The sequence below is a fragment of the Colletes latitarsis genome, chromosome 3 (assembly GCF_051014445.1).
Source record: "Colletes latitarsis isolate SP2378_abdomen chromosome 3, iyColLati1, whole genome shotgun sequence".
Classification (NCBI taxonomy): domain Eukaryota; kingdom Metazoa; phylum Arthropoda; class Insecta; order Hymenoptera; family Colletidae; genus Colletes; species Colletes latitarsis.
Genome location: NC_135136.1, coordinates 21,187,236 through 21,194,280, shown reverse-complemented (window position 1 = coordinate 21,194,280; position 7,045 = coordinate 21,187,236).

Below are 7,045 nucleotides of genomic sequence, written 5' to 3'. Positions count from 1 at the left end.
ATGCGAAAGTACGAGCCAGATGAGGGCAAATCCCAGACCTAACCGAGACATAACCGGCGTTATCCTCCAAAATATTCATCGCAACTAGGTTTAATTGACTGCTTCGGTGTGGAACCACATTACGACGGGATCCAAACCACAAAAAACCCAAGATCTGGCCAACGAGTTCGCGAAAATTGCGAAAGTATGAGCCAGATGATCGCAAATACCAGAACTAACCCAGATATAACCAGCGTTATCCTCTAAAATATTAATCGCAACCAGGTTTAGTTGACTGTTTCGGTGTGGAGCGTCATTATTACGGGATTCAAACCAGAAAAAGCTCAGGATCTAGCCAACAAGTAGGCGAAAAATGCGAAGGTACATTCCAGACGAGGGCAAATCCCAGAACTAACCGAGACATAACCGGCGTTATCCTCTAAAATATTAATCGCAACCAGGATTAATTGACTGTTTCGGTGTGAAACCACATTACGACGGGATACAAACCAGTAAAAGCCCTGGATCTGGCCAACAAGTATGCGAGAAATGCGAAAGTACGAGCCAGATAAGGGCAAATCCCAGACCTAACCCAGACATAACCGGCGTTATCCTTCAAAATATTCATCGCAACCAGGTTTAATTGACTGCTTCGGTGTGGAACCACATTACGACGGGATCCAAACCACAAAAAACCCTAGATCTGACCAACAAGTACGCGAAAATTGCGAAAGTATGAGCCAGATGATTGCAAATACCAGAATTAACCCAGACATAACCAGCGTTATCCTGTAAAATATTAATCGCAACCAGCTTCTATTGACTGTTTCGGTGTGGTACCACATTACTACGTGGTCCAAGCCGGAAAAAGGCCACGATCTGGCAAACAGGTATGCGAAAAATGCGAAAGTACGAGCCAGATGAGGGCAAATCCCAGACCTAACCTTGAAATAACCGGCGTTATCCTCTAAAATATTAATCGCAGCCAGGTTTAATTGACTGTTTGAGTATGGTCCCTCATCACGACTTGGTCCAAGCCAAAAAAAGGCCAGGATCTGGCCAACAAGTATGCGAAAAATGCGAAAGTACGAGCCAGATGAGGGCAAATCCCAGACCTAACCGAGACATAACCGGCGTTATCCTCTAAAATATTAATCGGACCCAGGTTTAATTGACTGTTTCGGTGTGGAGCGTCATAATTACGGGATCCAAACCAGAAAAAGCTCAGGATCTAGCCAACAACTTGGCGAAAAATGCGAAGGTACTTGCCAGATGAGGACAAATCCCAGAACTAACCGAGACATAACCGGCGTTATCCTCTAAAATATTAATCGCAACCAGGATTAATTGACTGTTTCGGTGTGGTACCGCAATACTACGTGATACAGACCAGAAAAATGCCAGGATCTGGCCAACAAGTATGCGAAAAATGCAAAAGTACGAGACAGATGAGGGCAAATCGCAGACCTAACCGAGACATAACCGGCGTTATCCTCTAAAATATTAATCGCAACCAGGTTTAATTGACTGTTTCGGTGTGGTACCGCATTACTACGTGATCTAAACCAGGAAAAGGCCAGGATCTGGTCAACAAGTATGCGAGAAATGCGAAAGTACGAGCCAGATGACGGCAAATCCCAGTCCTAACCGAGACATAAACGGCGTTATCCTCCAAAATATTAATCGCAACCAGGTTTTATTGACTGTTTCGGGGTGGAACCACATTATGACGGGATCCAAACCAGAAAAAGGCCAGGATCTGGCCAACAAGTATGCAAAAAATGCGAAAGTATCAGCCAGATGGTTGCAAATACCGGAACTAACCCAAACATAACCAGCGTTATTCTCCAAAATATTAATCACAACCAGGTTTAATTGACTGTTTCAGTGTGGTACCGCATTACTACGTGATCCAAACCAGGAAAACGCAAGGACCTGGAAAACAAGTATGCGAGAAATGCGAAAGTACGAGCCAGATGAGGGCAAATACCAGACCTAACCAAGACATAACCGGCGTTATCCTCCAAAATGTTAATCACAACCAGGTTTAGTTGACTGTTTCAGTGTGATACCACATTACTACGTGGTCCAAGCCAGAAAAAGGCCAGGATCTGGCCAACAAGTATGCGAAAATGCGAAAATACGAGCCAGATGACGGCAAATCCCAGACCTAACCGTGACATAACCGGCGTTATCCTCTAAAATCTTAATCGCAACCAGGTTTAATTGACTGTTTCGGTGTGGTACCGCATTACTACGTGATCCAAACCAGAAAAAGGCCTGGATCTGGCCAACAAGTATGCGAGAAATGCGAAAGAATGAGCCAGATGATTGCAAATACCAGAACTAACCCAGACATAACCAGCGTTATCCTCTAAAATATTAATCGCAACCAGGTTTAATTGACTGCTTCGGTGTGGATCCACATTACGACGGGATCCAAACCACAAAAAACCCAAGATCTGGCCAACAAGTACGCGAAAATTGCGAAAGTATGAGCCTGATGATTGCAAATACCAGAACTAACCCAGACATAACCAGCGTTATCCTCCAAAATGTTAATCACAACCAGGTTTAATTGACTGTTTCAGTGTGGTACCGCATTACTACGTGATCCAAACCAGAAAAAGCCCAGGATCTGCCTACAAGTATGCCAGAAATGCGAAAGTACGAGCCAGATGATTGCAAATAGCAGAACTAACCCAAACATAAGCAGCGTTATCCTCTAAAATATTCATCGCAGCCAGGCTTAATTGACTGCTTCGGTGTGGATCCACATTACGACGGGATCCAAACCACAAAAAACCCAAGATCTGGCCAACGAGTTCGCGAAAATTGCGAAAGTATGAGCCAGATGATTGCAAATACGAGAACTAACCCAGACATAACCAGCGTTATCCTCTAAAATATTAATCGCAACCAGGTTTAATTGACTGTTTCGGTGTGGTACCGCATTACTACGTGATACAGACCAGAAAAAGGCCAGGATCTGGCCAACATGTATGCGAAAAATGTGATAGTAGGAGACAGATGAGGGCAAATCCCAGACCTAACCCAGACATAACCGGCGTTATCCTCTAAAATATTAATCGCAACCGGGTTTAATTCACTGTTTCGGTGTGGAACCACATTACGACGGGATACAAACCAGATAAAGCCCTGGATCTGGCCAACAAGTATGCGAGAAATGCGAAAGTATGAGCCACATGAGGCCAAATCCCAGACCTAACCAAGACATAACCGGCGTTATCCTCTAAAATATTAATCGCAACCAGGTTTAATTGACTGCATCGGTGTGGTACCGCATTACTACGTGATCCAAACCAGAAAAAGCCCAGGATCTTGCCAACAAGTAGGCGAAAAATGCGAAGGTACGAGCCAGATGAGGGCAAATCCCAGAACTAACCGAGACATAACCGGCGTTATCCTCCAAAATGTTAATCACAACCAGGTTTAATTGACTGTTTGAGTGTGATACCACATTACTAGGTGGTCCAAGCCAGAAAAAATGGCCAGGATCTGGCCTACAAGTATGCGAAAAATGCGAAAATACGAGCCAGATGACGGCAAATCCCAGACCTAACCGTGACATAACCGGCGTTATCCTCCAAAATGTTAATCACAACCAGTTTTAATTGACTGTTTCAGTGTGGTACCGCATTACTACGTGATCCAAACCAGAAAAAGCCCAGGATCTGCCTACAAGTATGCCAGAAATGCGAAAGTACGAGCCAGATGATTGCAAATAGCAGAACTAACCCAAACATAAGCAGCGTTATCCTCTAAAATATTCATCGCAGCCAGGCTTAATTGACTGCTTCGGTGTGGATCCACATTACGACGGGATCCAAACCACAAGAAACCCAAGATCTGGCCAACAAGTACGCGAAAATTGCGAAAGTATGAGCCAGATGATTGCAAATACCAGAACTAACCCAGACATAACCAGCGTTATCCTCTAAAATATTAATCGCAACCAGGTTTAATTGACTGCTTCGGTGTGGTACCGCATTACTACGTATTACAGACCAGAAAAAGGCCAGGATCTGGCCAACAAGTATGCGAAAAATGTGATAGTAGGAGACAGATGAGGGCAAATCCCAGACCTAACCGAGAAATAACCGGCGCTATCCTCTAAAATATTAATCGCAACCAGGTTTAATTGACTGTTTGAGTGTGGTACCGCATTACTACGTTATCCCAGCCAGAAAAAGGCCAGGATCTGGCCCACAAGAATGCGAAAAATGCGAAGGTACGAGCCAGATGAGGGCATATCCCAGACCTAACAGAGATATAACCGGCGTTATCCTCTAAAATATTAATCGAACCCAGGTTAAATTGACTGTTTCGGTGTGGAGCGTCATTATTACGGGATCCAAACCAGAAAAAGCTCAGGATCTAGCCAACAAGTAGGCGAAAAAAGCGAAGGTACTAGCCAGATGAGGGCAAATCCCAGAACTAACAGAGACATAACCGGTGTTATCCTCTAAAATATTAATCGCAACCAGGATTAATTGACTGTTTCGGTCTGGTACCGCATTAGTACGTGATCCAAACCAGAAACAGCCCAGGATCTGGCCAACAGGTATGCGAGAAATGCGAAAGTACGAGCCAGATAAGGGCAAATCCCAGACCTAACCCAGACATAACCGGCGTTATCATCCAAAATATTAACCGCAACCAGGTTTAATTGACTGCTACGCTGTGGTACCGCATTACTACGTGATACAGACCAGAAAAATGCCAGGATCTGGCCAACAAGTATGCGAAAAATGCGAAAGTACGAGACAGATGAGGGCAAATCCCAGACCTAACCGAGACATAACCGGCGTTATCCTCCGTAATATTCATCGCAACCAGGTTTAATTGACTGCTTCGGTGTGGAAACACATTACGACGGGATCCAAACCACAAAAAACCCAAGATCTGGCCAACGAGTTCGCGAAAATTGCGAAAGTATGAGCCAGATGATTGCAAATACGAGAACTAACCCAGACATAACCAGCGTTATCCTCTAAAATATTAATCGCAACCAGGTTTAATTGACTGTTTCGGTGTGGTACCGCATTACTACGTGATACACACCAGAAAAAGGCCAGGATCTGGCCAACAAGTATGAGAAAAACGCGAAAGTACGTGACAGATGAGGGCAAATCCCAGACCTAACCTAGAAATAACCGGCGTTATCCTCTAAAATATTAATCGCAACCAGGTTTAATTGACTGTTTCGGTGTGGTACCGCAATACTACGTGATACAGACCAGAAAAATGCCAGGATCTGGCCAACAAGTATGCGAAAAATGCGAAAGTACGAGACAGATGAGGGCAAATCCCAGACCTAACCGAGACATAACCGGCGATATCCTCTAAAATATTAATCGCAACCAGGTTTAATTGACTGTTTCGATGTGGTACCGCATTACTACGTGGTCCAAGCCAGAAAAAGGCCAGGATCTGGACAACAAGTATGCGAAAAATGCGAAAGTACGAATCAGATGAGGGCAAATCCCAGACCTGACCCAGACATAACCGGCGTTATCCTCCAAAATATTAAGCGAAACCAGGTTTAATTGACTGTTACGGTGTGGTACCGCATTACTACGTGATCCAAACCAGAAAAGCCCAGGATCTTGCCAACAAGTAGGCGGAAAATGCGAAGGTACGAGACAGATGATTGCAAATACCAGAACTAACCCAGACATAACCAGCGTTATCCTCTAAACTATTAATCGCAACCAGGATTAATTGACTGTTTCGGTGTGGAACCACATTACGACGGGATACAAACCAGAAAAAACCCAAGATCTGGCCAACAAGTACGCGATATTTGCGAAAGTATGATCCAGATGAGGGCAAATACCAGACCTAACCGAGACATAACCAGCGTTATCCTCTAAAATATTAATCGCAACCAGGTTTAATTGCCTGTTTCGGCGTGGTACCACGTTACTACGTGGACCGGGCCAGAAAAAGGACAGGATCTGGCCCACAAGAATGCGAAAAATGCGAAGGTACGAGCCAGATGAGGGCAAATCCCAGACCTAACCGAGATATAACCGGCGTTATCCTCCAAAATATTAACCGCAACCAGGTTTAATTGACTGTTTCGGTGTGGTACCACATTACTATGTGGTCCAAACCACAAAAAACCCAAGATCTGGCCAACAAGTATTCGAAAAATGCGAAAGTACGAGCCAGATGGGGGCAAATCCCAGACCTAACCCAGGCATAACCGGCGTTATCCTCTAAAATATTAATCGCAACCAGCTTCTATTGGCTGTTTCGGTGTGGTACCAAATTACTACGTGGTCCAAGCCGGAAAAAGGCCACGATCTGGCTAACTAGTATGCGAAAAATGCGAAAGTACGAGCCAGATGAGGGCAAATCCCAGACCTAACCGAGACATAACCGGCGTTATCCTCCAAAATATTCATCGCAACTAGGTTTAATTGACTGCTTCGGTGTGGAACTACATTACGACGGGATCCAAACCACAGAAAACCCAAGATCTGGCCAACGAGTTCGTGAAAATTGCGAAAGTATGAGCCAGATGATCGCAAATACCAAAACTAACCCAGATATAACCAGCGTTATCCTCTAAAATATTAATCGCAACCAGGTTTAGTTGACTGTTTCGGTGTGGAGCGTCATTATTACGGGATTCAAACCAGAAAAAGCTCAGGATCTAGCCAACAAGTAGGCGAAAAATGCGAAGGTACATTCCAGACGAGGGCAAATCCCAGAACTAACCGAGACATAACCGGCGTTATCCTCTAAAATATTAATCGCAACCAGGATTAATTGACTGTTTCGGTGTGGAACCACATTACGACGGGATACAAACCAGAAAAAGCCCTGGATCTGGCCAACAAGTATGCGAGAAATGCGAAAGTACGAGCCAGATAAGGGCAAATCCCAGACCTAACCCAGACATAACCGGCGTTATCCTCCAAAATATTCATCGCAACCAGGTTTAATTGACTGCTTCGGTGTGGAACCACATTACGACGGGATCCAAACCACAAAAAACCCTAGATCTGTCCAACAAGTACGCGAAAATTGCGAA